The sequence below is a fragment of the Pelodiscus sinensis genome, chromosome 5, assembly GCF_052426305.1.
Source record: "Pelodiscus sinensis isolate ZL-2025 chromosome 5, ASM5242630v1, whole genome shotgun sequence".
NCBI classification, from domain to species: domain Eukaryota; kingdom Metazoa; phylum Chordata; order Testudines; family Trionychidae; genus Pelodiscus; species Pelodiscus sinensis.
In genome coordinates, this window is record NC_143056.1 from 35,993,243 (window position 1) to 36,005,849 (window position 12,607).

General features: G+C 38.0%; 1 protein-coding gene across 12 annotated transcripts in view; it reads right to left on the reverse strand.

Moving 5' to 3' along the window:
* Positions 1-12,607, reverse strand: part of FLRT2 (fibronectin leucine rich transmembrane protein 2) — a 148,299-nt gene that overhangs the window by 116,559 nt on the left and 19,133 nt on the right. For 4 of the 12 annotated variants that reach the window (XM_075926753.2, XM_006112036.5, XM_006112042.5 and 1 more), the window contains one exon: positions 11,964-12,076. The exons of the other annotated variants lie outside the window; for them this stretch is intronic. The gene's annotated coding sequence lies outside the window, so the exon portion shown is untranslated. The remainder of the gene's footprint in view (positions 1-11,963; positions 12,077-12,607) is intronic. 12 annotated transcript variants of the gene reach the window in all.

The following is a 12,607-nucleotide window of genomic DNA, read 5'->3' on the forward strand; positions in this document are numbered from 1 at the left end:
GACAGAATGTGAGGGCTGTGACATGTCTCTGGCAACTGAGGTTCACACAGGTACTCCAAGGAAAGAGCATAAAAGCATCTGGTCTAGGAGAAGCAAGGAAGACCCTGTTTGGGAAACTGTTGTTCTCTGAACCCAGAGTGTTGTGCCTATGCCAAACAATCCAGAGATAGGGAATATGTCTGTGCTGCATTTTGATAGTTATCTGATTTTCTGTGACCAGTGGATGAGTTGTTACTAGAAAACAGAGATCCTGAGTGGGTAGTCCTGTTTTGCTTTCTTTCCCTACCTTTTTATTATTATTAATTATTATTATTATTATTATTTTGGCTTGCTTTACTAGTTTTCCACTCCTCGTTTAGCCATATCACAAACTTCTATAATGAGACTTGGTTACCTCTTCTTAGCTTGCTCTTCTTATAAACTATCATTGTGGCTCCACTTTAACCCTCTTCATGTGTTGCAGTTAATCATATGTACATGTAGGTATTTTATTTTATAACTCAAGGGTCAGTAGAGGGTTTTTTTTTTGCCTGAGGGCGATGAAGAAAAGCTTCATTGTATACCATAGTAGTGAATTACATATAAGAACATTAGATAGAAAGAAAAAAATGAAATGTAAAGACACCATTGAAAAGGGCATTGCGTTAGTCGAGGTGGGAGAAGTTTGCCCTAAAGCAGTTGAACAGTGTATTAACTGATACTCTCTGCTCTGGATTAGGTGGTGCTTGAAAGTTCATCTGTTATGGAAGGAAATACTAATTATGAGCTGCGTAACTGGCAAGTAGTGAAGAAGGAAAATATTTTTAAATGCATGGTGTCTGATTCTCCTTTCACTTATCTCAATGTAGGTAAAGCATAATTATATTCATAAGCACCTTTAACATGGACACAAATTTAGCCAGTGCTCCATCACAAAAGGAATTAAAGACATAATGCTTCTACCACAGCACATCCATCAACAATTTATGAAGGCACTGGAACCCAGTGTGAAATCTATGGCACAGAAGAGACAGTTGTTATAATGTCATGATTCTGTTTGAAAGCCTGTCACCTTGTGTTCTTGAACCTCTACTAATGTGTTCTTGAACCACAAGCACAATGTGTCCAGACAGGAAAAAAACTGTTTTTCAACTGTTATGTAATGGCTAGTAATGCAAATACTCTACTATCAAACAGTAAAAACACTGCTACTGCTTACCCTTGATTGCCATAGAAATAAGAATCTTTTGTGATACTTTTGTTTCTATGGGACTAAATCCTGCAATTCTTACTCAGGCAAAAACCTCACTGAACTAATTCAACGGGAGTTCCCCTGATAATAATAAGTCCTTGTGAATATTCTAGCGTCACACCTCACTAGTAACATTGGGCGTAGAGCATTGAACCCTTTGGACTGACCTTGATCTCATACTAGTTTTATGTTCTTGTAGCTCCTTTGACATCACTGGAGTTAATCCTTATTGGCATCATTGCAAGGGAAAGCAGAATCCATCACACATGTTTGATAGTGGAAAAATGATGATTAACACTTTTACTCTTATCAGGGATGGCTCTGGGACAGCATAGAGTGAGTGGATATGGGACTTGGCATCTCTCTAACCCAGCATCACCAACACTCCCTTCTCTTCCTCCCAACTAGTTCCACAATTCATCCATCAGTATCAATTGTTCTCCCAAAGAGTTGTCTCTATTTCTATTCAATTGCATGCAAACATGAGACAGAATCATGTTGTATATTGGGTTGTAGATATAGATCTTGTTGTTATGGTAGCCTGAAAAACCATGGCAACGTATTCATGTTGATTTTGCTGGCCCATTTGAAGGTAACATGTTTTTGGTGGTGGTAGATGCTCATTCCAAATGGCCAGAAGTCTGTATAATGCCTTCCACTACTGCTGAGAGTACTATCCAAAAATTATGGGGAATCTTCTGTCATTTGGGTGTTCCTGAACAACTTGTGAGTGACAACAGTCTGTTGTGTCTCAGGAGTTTGGAAATTTTCTGAAAGCAAACGGGATCCATCACATCACTTCAGCACCGTATCACCCGGCCACAAATGGATTGGCTGAAAGGTTTGTCCAGACAATGAAACAAGCTTTGAAATCGGTTAGAGAACATTCACATGTACAAAAGAGTCTGGACACCTTCTTACTATCCTACAGAAACACTCCTCATGCTACAACCAAAGTGTCCCCGGCTTTTCTAATGATGGGACGTCAGCTACGCACGTGCTTTGATTTGCTGAAACCTTCAGAACCACGACAAATTGTGCAACGTCAGCAGGAAGGTCAAGTTATCAGGCGTGCATCCAGAGCAAAAGACCGAACCTTTAGTCCAGGACAGACAGTTTTGGCTCGGAACTATGTTCCTGGAGCTAAATGGGTCCCTGCCACTATTATTGCTCAAACAGGACCTGTTTCCTATACTGTCCGGACTGCGAAAGATCTCATCTGGCGGCGGCATGTAGATCAGTTATTGACAGGTTATTCCTGCCCCCGAGGCACATCTCCAGTTGAGTTGCCCGTCCTTCCCACTGCTGGTGAGCTACCATGTCAAGAATCACCTGCTCCTGACTCTCCTCCTCCATCACCACCAGCAGCGAACAATAACCTCCTCCCTGAGCAGGCTGATCCAACAGCCTCACCTGTTCACACTTCAAGTTCCCAGCCCAGTGTCAGGCCTGCACCCATAACATCTTCGGGTGCGAGAACGCCGGATGTCCGCCGTAATCCACCTAGAGAAAGGAGGCCTCCTCAACGGCTGGACCTTTAGTTGAGATTAACTCACAGATGAGGCAAAATAATCCCCAGGGTTAGCTGGGAACTTGAGGCGTACTACCCTCATTTCATAGTTAGTTTTTGTTTTCTTAAAGGGATGTTTTTATTAAGGGGGGAGGAATATGTTGTATATTGGGTTGTAGATATAGATCTTGTTGTTATGGTAACTGAGTAGGTCACTGGGGTCAGCCCAGCTAGTCTGGGCTTGTTCTGGTGAGTTCTGTGCTATGCAATAAAATGGACACTTGCACCTACTCCAGCTCTCTGCCTTTCCACTGATTTCTTCCTATACTCTGAAACTCCCCACGACATAACAAATCACATTAAAAAAGTGTTTTAAAGTGGTGAAGAGGGATTTGGGACTGGCTTTTCCCAGGTGCATGCCCTGCTGCACATAGTGCTATTATGATTGGTGACCTCTGACACAGTGTCCAGCAAAGGAATCTCCAGGTTACTATTGTGTATAAATCAGTGACAGTGAATGTGTTGCTCTGCTAGAAGAAAATCTGCAGAGCCCTCTGGATAGCATTATTGTTGTTGTTGTTTTTATATAGCTGAAGTTGGAGTAAAAAGTTATCTACACTGCTCTGGGGGCAGTCTGAACCTGAAAGGAGACACATAAGAGTTTGTACTCTAGAACTCATGAAGCCCATGTTTTCATTAGGGAACCCTCTGTTTTGCCTAGAACATGTGAGCCAACTCAGAGTAAACATGCTCAACAGGGTCATTACCCTCTCTGTTCTATCCCCTTAAAGGAAAGTCTCCCTAACTGCATCAGATCTGGAACCAAGAACTGAGGAGAGAGTAGATAGTATTGAGTGGATTGTTGGCAGAAAATAACCAACTAATCACAGAAACGTGTCTTGCTGTGTAGTCTATTGGTCAGAGCACAGATCTGAGAGTCATCGGTGCCTGAAATTTAATCCTGGTTCTGACACTGACTTCTTCAGCCTGGAAATAAGATGCATTTTTTAAAAGAGAGGATAATTATCCACTGGAACAATTTATCCAGTGTTGTGTAGGATTCTCCATCACTGATCATTGTTAAATCAAGACTGAAAGTTTGTCTACAAGGTTTTTTTTTCTACTTCAAACAGGAATTAATCCTATGGGACCTGTGTTCTACCAGAATTCAGACTAGATGATGAAAATGGTTCCCTCTGGCCCTTTAATGTACGAATTTATGATATAACTTGGCAAACCTCACACAACCTTTCTGTTTTTCATTTTCCCCATAAGTAAAACTGGAATTTGTGTAATTACCCGCTCACAATGGTGTTATGAGTTTTAATTTATTCATTTTTATGTCATGTTTTGAACATGAAAAAACAAGAATGGCATCATTTTATAAGTGATGTAGCAGCATTATAAACCTAACATAATCCCTACTCTCAGACTCAGGGTTTGTCAGGGACTTTGTAGGGTGCAATGCCTGTTACTAATTTAGACATTTAATAGGTATAAGAATAGCTGGTAACACTATGGTACTTTTTTCTACTGTATATCCCTATAAAATATCCTGATGTTATGTGAATCAGTAACTGGTGCCATAGTGGTAGAAATTACTATAATTTTGATACCATTGTTTCATAATTGTTAGAAAAAAGTGAAAAGGAGAGAACACTATAATATTGGCACAACTTTGGTCAAAATTCAAACATGAAGGAACTAGTTTATATAGCAATCTATATCTATATCTACAAACATCTCTGCAAGAGATACCTGTATGTAATACAAAGCAGCAGCAGAAAAAAAGGAGCTTTAATCAATGCTAAATCTGATAAGTAGACATGGGAAAAGACTACATGGTATTAGACTGAATTTGAGGATTAGTGCTAAAAATATATGAAAAAGAAGCTAATATAAAGTTTTAAATAATTCAGTTGCCAAGTTTCAGTACTTAGTAACAAAAATCTAATATTTAGTATCAGAAATATATGAAGTAATGCTGGGTTTTGGAACCAAAAATTGTCAGTAAATAGGTCTATCTAGTCCAGTATATTGTCACTGCATTGTGGTAGATGAAAGAAATCTTTAATGGAATATTAGGTATATAAGCTCTCCATAGGGGAAATTTCTTCTTAACTCTTGAGCAGTTAATTGTTCATGAGAATGTACTCTACATGTATGACTTTCTGTTCAATCCCCTGAAACTCTGATCTACAAGGAAAGCTTATCTTCCTTCTTCAAGTAGCTGCTGAGCTGTGTAGGTTCCCCTTTATCATAACTTTTTCACTCTTGGTTTTCCTTTTTTTTAAAAAACTTGTTTTTATAACAAATATCAACCACAAGCTCCAAACATCCAGGCTCCTCTTCACAATATTTTAGAACCACATATATAAATCGGTCACCTAGATGTTGATTCCTTGACACTTCTAACATTTTTACGTTAGTAACAATGATATTTTTCTAACTAGACACCTTTGCTATTATAGCATTTCCACAGAGTTGCTCTTCTTTCCTCCAAATACCCTACAAGTGTTTCTATCTGTGAGAGTGGTTTTTTTTAATTTTACATGTATATTTTTAAATTGATAATGCAAGAGTTGGTGATACAGACAGGTATATCTTCTCTTTCCATTTTTAACATCACCACTGACATTAAATCTAGACAACTACAATGCTTATATTACTAAGATAATGTTATGGCTATTAATAGTTTTAAAGAACTGTTGGGTTTGAAGGCACTGCAGAAAGTCATAGATGGCTATATAAAGGTCATTACTTTTATAGATAGAACATTAAAAAGAACTTGAAACTCCACATATATGACCTTATACTACTGTGAGTTTACCTTCAAAGGGCCAGAAATAAATTTGACAGGAAGAATACTTGTAAGAAATATAATACTATATAAATGACACAATTGTGCAAGTTAAGTTTATGACTATATAAATATTAATGCTATTAATACCACCTAGAGTATGCAAGTACAAAATGCACCACCACGAATAGTATGTAGTGTAGCTATTTAAGTCAGTGAGGCATTACTTCTGCTGAAATAAAATTTGTTTTAAAATTATTTATTGCTTTTTAAATTCTATGAGAGAGAAAAAGAGAGTGAGAAAGGTGTGTATATGGAGAAAGATTGTATGTATGCACAACTTGATAACAAAAAAGACCACTACACTTTCCCATAAGTTTATTGCTACCCTGTTCTGCATGGTACTTGAGTAATGTTGGATTTGGCATATCTACAACAGGAGCACCATCAAACCATCACTTGCATGTGCCCAGCCCTTTAAAGTGAATGGGAGCTTGTGTGAATATAAATGATAGGGTGTTTGGATTCAGTGTGATTGGATCTGAAATATGTACACAACAGATCACTTGAACTTGAATTTGGAGAAGAACTCTGTCAGAGGAAATTATCTCCTCTGTGTCATTATTCTCTCACTTACTCATATATATAGCTCTCATTGAAAACAAAGCCGCAGAACTTTGGGCATGACTCTTTGAAGCAGGAGATCCTAATCCTGTGAAAATATTCTGTCCTGCATAGGGCTGGCCCACAACATTTTGGCACCTGAGGCAGGGAGCTCAAATGACGCCCCCATGCCTCCTTGCTGCACCAGCAGCAGACACAATTTTCCACACTCTGAGTCCTAGTGGCGCCCCCCCCACAATCTGGCAGCTGAGGCATCCGCCTCAGTTCGCCTCATGGTATGGCCAGCGCTGGTCCTGCAGACTTCATTAGTGCTATGCCAAATGACCAATATAGATTTAATATTTTTATCATAAAATCATAGAAATTCGAGTTGGTTTGCCATTTAAATCAGCCTCTGACATTCCAAGCTTGTTTCCAACAGTGTAAATAATGTACACCTTGTTAAATGGCTTCTGGAAAGTTGCATAAAGTGTTCATGAAATGCAGCAAAAGTCTAAAATCCAAGTGGCAGCACTGTTTGAACACTTTATTTTAGTAGCCATTTTTTATGAAGGCTAAGATGTTGAGTTCTTTACATTTTTCTCTTTTGCCAAAAAAGTATTCGTCTGAATAAAATCTGACTGCTTTGTAAATATAAGATTGTAAGTCCACTGTAACTTTCCAGAAGCCATCTAACAAGATGGCTACATTATTTACTCTTTGATACCTGTTACATTCATAGTATTTGTATATATGCTGAAATAAGAACATATAGCAAATTCAGAATTAAAAAAAAATCCAAAGTACATGATCAGCATACAACTTTTCAAGAGGGTTCATGCTGGATTTTTCTAAGCAATTGTCAACATACTGTAAGTTGCAATAACGTGGTGCATAAATTATCTTGGCTAAGGTTATGTCTACACTGCAACACTATTTCGAAATAACTAGTGCTATTCTGAAATAACTTAATCTGTGTCTACACAGCAGGCAGTTATTTCAAAATAGTGTCAAAATACTGTCAAGCTGGAGGACTTCTTACTCCATCTCTGGTAACCCTCATTCTATGAGGATTAAGGGAAGTCGGAGGAAGAGTGCTCTATTTTGAAATAAGTGCTGTGTAGACGCTCCTTATTTAGAAATAAACTATTTCAAAATAAGATACGCAATTGACGTAGCTCAATCTGTGTAGCTTATTTCGAGTTAAGCCCTGCAGTATAGATGGACCCTAAGAGTGTCACAAACATTCTAAATGTAGGTTCCTAAGCACATATTTCTCCATAGATAATCACCTGAAAGGTGATAAGGTTACAGTTAAAATTGGGAGAATAATAGAGTAATAGGAGTTTTACAGTTTTCACAGCTGAAAGGACAAGGTAAAAGTGCTTCTTATTTTATAATCCCCTATAGAAGTCATAGCCAGCCATCCCACACACAGGATAAGAACTCAGGTTGTGAAATCCTGACTCCATTGAGATCCCAGGGTGTTGTTCCATTGACCTTGTTTTCATACCCCACAGCAATGAATCTCCCAGTCAGGATAGATAAACTCAGGCTTCCAGTGCTCATACTAGCTTACTGACAATAACTGTGTAGATAGTGTTTTGAAGTGGAAGCTCCCAGCTTGAGCTCTGAAGCTTAGGAGGGGAAATGGTCATCAAAGCCTGAACTTCAACTTAATGCCCTGTCAATACTGCTATTTTTAGAATATCAGCATGAGCCCACTAGCTCAAGTCTGTTGATATGGGCTGGAAGGCTCAATTTGTGGTCTGTATAGACATACCGACTGGGGCTATTCTTTCACCTGGGGTCTTTGATGCCAGAAACAGAGATTATTGTCATTTATGTTAAACAATAAATGTAAAGTTTACACTTGTACTTTATAGGTCGGGCAGTTGTAAATTGCCCAGAGAGACAGTAATATCATTTCACAGGAAATTCTGCAATTTTGAAATTTGTTTTAATTCTAAATCAGATCAAAACCAAATAATTTTGGAATTTTTCATGAAATCCAAATATTTTTATTGTCTTGAGACTTAAAATGAAAAAGAAAAGAAATATTAAATGAAAACTCATTTCAAAATGAAAAATACAAATTTTCCATTCTGGAATTGTCCTTGTCAAAGCACTTTTTCATTTTTTGTTTCAAAATAAAATGTAATCAAAATTGATACATTCCTATGGAATGTTTTGGTTTTGACAAAATGGCATTTTCCAATAGAAAAACTGTTCTTTCTCAAGTTTTTCATCTAGCTTTTCATTCATGATGCTAATGTCATAGGTCAAATTGATCATTGAAACATAGGGCTGGAAGAGACCTCAGGAGGTCATCGTGTCCAGCCCCCTTGATGACCTTATGGTAACTCGAAGGCTTCTCTGTGCTGGCATGCTAATCAGCACTACTGCAATTGATTGCAGCAGTGTCGATTTAGCAGGTCTGATGGAGATGCAATAAGTCAGTCATATAACCCTCTCCCATTGACCTTAGAATTTCATCTCCTAGAGCAGTGTTTCTCAAAGTGCTCTGCGGACCCGCTCTGAGAAACCTCCTAAATGGCCTCTATGGTTTGCTTTTTTACTGGCTCCTCAGCTATAGAGTCTTGTGGTTCCTATTGGTTCTGGTTTGCCATTTGCATCCAAGGGAATCTGCAGGAAGCTAATTTGGCAGAAAAGTGTTTCCTTAAGTAGCAACATAGACCAGGCCTAAGAGAAATAACCAGCTACTGATACATGCTTTTCTTTCTTACCCCCTAATAATCAAGGAGACCGTTTCAGCGGACTAGTCATACATGCATAGGGCCAGACATCAGCATAGCTCCAAAAAGCTACCAAAAGTATACTTCAGCTAAGGATCTGACCTAACGTGTATAAATTGCTTAGTGTATATACTAATATCAGATTAGTTGGGAGTGGGTATCGGAACATCCACTTCTCCGAATGCACTCAGGCATATTCTAATTACTTAATTTACCAAGGGATAAATCAGTAACTGGCTGATATATTTTATGCCACTCCTGAAATTACTGTCTCAATAATGCAGTGGCAGATACTGCAATGAAATCTCTTATAGGTATTACTTTCAGAGATAGGATAGCCAACACTGATATCTTCAAGAGAATGCGCCGGTGGATAGGATTTGAGGTGCATCAGATGGCAAAAGTCCTCAGAGACACTTCAATATTCATTTGGGAAATTGTGTCAGGCCCTTTTCTTGTCTGGTGACTTGGTTTCATGCTGAAAGCTTTAGGCTAGGAAAGGGTAGCACTGATTTATGAATCAAACAAAAAAAACCAAGGAGCTTGTAGGAACATAGAAAGGCTTATCCTTTGAAAATATATTTCAATTCCTCTCATGTTTCTGCGGGAAAACATTTGGTAGTCTATATTTTACCACTGTTTTATTTAATAATGCAGATCAACACTCATCCAGGGAGATCAGTCTGTGCTTTAATTCACATTGTATATCTGCCAGCCTGCTGTCTCTTCTTATGACTCTTATTGTTTGTCAGTTATTTTGTGGATTGTGCCAGTAATGCCACTACAATTAGTGAGTGAATTGGCATTTTCATTAGAAACTTGGATTTTTAGTGAGGGAGGTTTTCTCCCCATTTCAAACATGCTTAGATTTACATCTTAGCATATACTGAATGAATACTAGGTCTATTTCAGAGAGAATCTGACAGCATTATGTATAATGTTACCTTTTGCACATGATAAAGACATCTGCATGTATTCTGCTTGCACTTTAAAATACATGATCCTGTGAGTTGTTTAACATGTTTGAAACCTCTTGATTTTAGCTAGAGTTGAAGATGCTCAGCACCATGCAGGATTGGGACTCAGTTGTACACAGAGGATTGTTTCCTCTGGTGCCTCTGAAAAATGAGTATAGATGAACCATTCTCAAGGCTTATGGGAAATAAATTTAGTCTCTGGTGTAAGCAAAGTCAGTTCACGCTTATGGACAATAAATTCAGTCCCTGACATGAGCAATCTCAGTTCATCTGTATTAAATTCTTACATACAGCAGTCTACATACACTGCAATCGATGGAATTACTCTATACAACTAACAGAACCTAGCCTTGAGAAAATAGCAGTGGCAACTCATTCTAGCTCCACTAATTAGTTTATGCTGACAAAGAACTCTCACAATGCAAAACACTATGTAAGTGTTAAGGTGGTAGAAATGTAGCTGTGTTAGTCTGGTGCAGCTGAAACAAAAAACAGGACTGTTTTTATTCCTCTTCTAAGGTTTTCCCCCATTCTTTGGTCTGGCTGATGGTCTGTTACATAAAGTCTTGCTCCCATATGTCACCAGCAATCTTTTTGCTTGTGCACTGCAAACTCCAAGGCAGTGAAGCAGCAGTTTCCCAGACATAGATTCTTCCTGAGGAAGAGTAGTTCTGTTAAATTACCAGCTGTGAATGGTGCCAGAACTGAGATAGATTTATTTTGGTTTTATTTTTTCATTTTCCCAAATGAGGCAAAGCCTAGCAAGCTCCAATGACAAACCGCCCACATATTAGCCCTTTTGAAAACTGAGCCTAGCATTGAGCTGAAATGAGCCAAGAGGATTACCCCAATTGATATGATAATTAGTGTTGCTCACCAATCGATTAATCAATTAGTAAATGTCTGCTAATTATTCTTAAAAGGTAAATATAGAAAAAATGCCGGCATTTTTTTCTTTTTAAATTAAAATTCAACTATTGAAAAAAATCAGTTTTCAAAAATCTGGTTTGGGTAAAAAAAAAAAGTTTTTGATAAAAAACTGTATCAGAAACGTTTTGAGTTTCATTTTTCATTTTAAATTTCAAGTGTGATGTCAGTGTCCATGAAAGTAATGTTCTTGGGGTTGTAAAGCCATTTTATATATATGTGCATACCAAAGCAGTTTGTCCTGATCTAGCAATAATGTTAAAAACAGAAATCACGCATGTGTAGCTAAATAAGTCTACTGATGCAGAGCCTGATCCTGGAAGACATCTATGTATAACAATTCCCAGGAGCTCAGTGAGAATTCTGTACATAGAGGTATTCAGTATCTGCTTCCATTGTACAATAGGAATATCACCTATTAATATGTTTTGAGTCTTTCAAATTTTCAGCCTCTAACTCAAACCACAGGGATCCATAGTGTATGTGCTGTGATATCTAGGCCCTATACATAGCTTAATGTGTATGCTATGGTGTATCTCTGCTGGTTTGTGTCTTAGCTTTAGCATTATTTTAAATTAGTTTTGTTGAACTGAATATTCTGGGTGAGCTTGTTTCTTTAAGATGCTGCCTTGTGCTAGCTGCTGGTGGTACTGAGCCACTTTGCCTCAAGGAGAGCTCATGAAAATATTATGCTGTAGGGCAGAATTGAATGTAGTCTGCTTATTGCAAGTTTGTGCATCTTGCTCAGTGCCCCATTGCATCAGAGGGGAAGAGGATGGGATAAAGAAGATAGGTCCTTGCTTCTTCTTTAGCCCCCATTGCAGTGCAAGTAGGGAGCAGTTCCTCTTTTCTTCTCTGAGCACAAGGACTTCTGTTGCCCAGGCAAGGGAAGGATCTTTTTTGCCTTATGTCCCCTATGCACCCATGTAAGATCCCAATTATGATACGATCCATTATTAGCGAATGTGCACTTGATTACACCTCTTCATTTTAAAATATTGGCCACTGAATTTTAAACATTACTTCTGAATAAGCAAATAAAACAAAATTAAGTGTATGTCCTATATATAAATAAAGCTTGCAAGTGACCAATGCACTGCATGCTCACACAACTTCTGCAAGCACCTTCATTAATTCAATATATGGAGAATATAAGTACCTCTCTTTATTCCTCACAGTATTTCCATCAGCACCTGTGATTCCAGTTCAAGGCTTTCACATCACTCTGCCACTGAACTGCAGTCCTGATATTCCCTGAGTGCTGAATATTCCCTGGAGACAGATTGCAAATTTTTCTGTATTATACAATACTTTCCTGGTGTAGATACATATCCACTATCAATGGGGATAACATCCCTAAGTTCCTTTTTATCTGTTCTTTAAGTAAAGATTTCAAAGTAGGGGCTAGAGACTTCCCTCAGTTATATCTGTGTGAATCTGAAGTAATTGCACAGGCTTTGCTGGAGTTAATCTAAATTTACCTTATAAATAAGAGAAGATTTTGAATATAGTTCCCAGTAGCAAAACTCTAGTTTTCACTCATCTACTTTTATGTCTACCCCTATTGGCCTTTTTGCCCTTATCATGTTAATTTAAATCTCAAATGATTTAAATTACATTGAGAGAATGATTCTCAGCTGTATCAGGCAGATATTATGAGGTAATAAGAAAAATACCATTGCATTCTCTGCGTTACAGCATGTCTGAAAAAAGGGTGTTCCTTCATCAAGTAAATGCACACACATGAACACAAAACTCACACACTGAAGCAAAAGCATCGTTGTGGAAATAACCTGCAAAGCA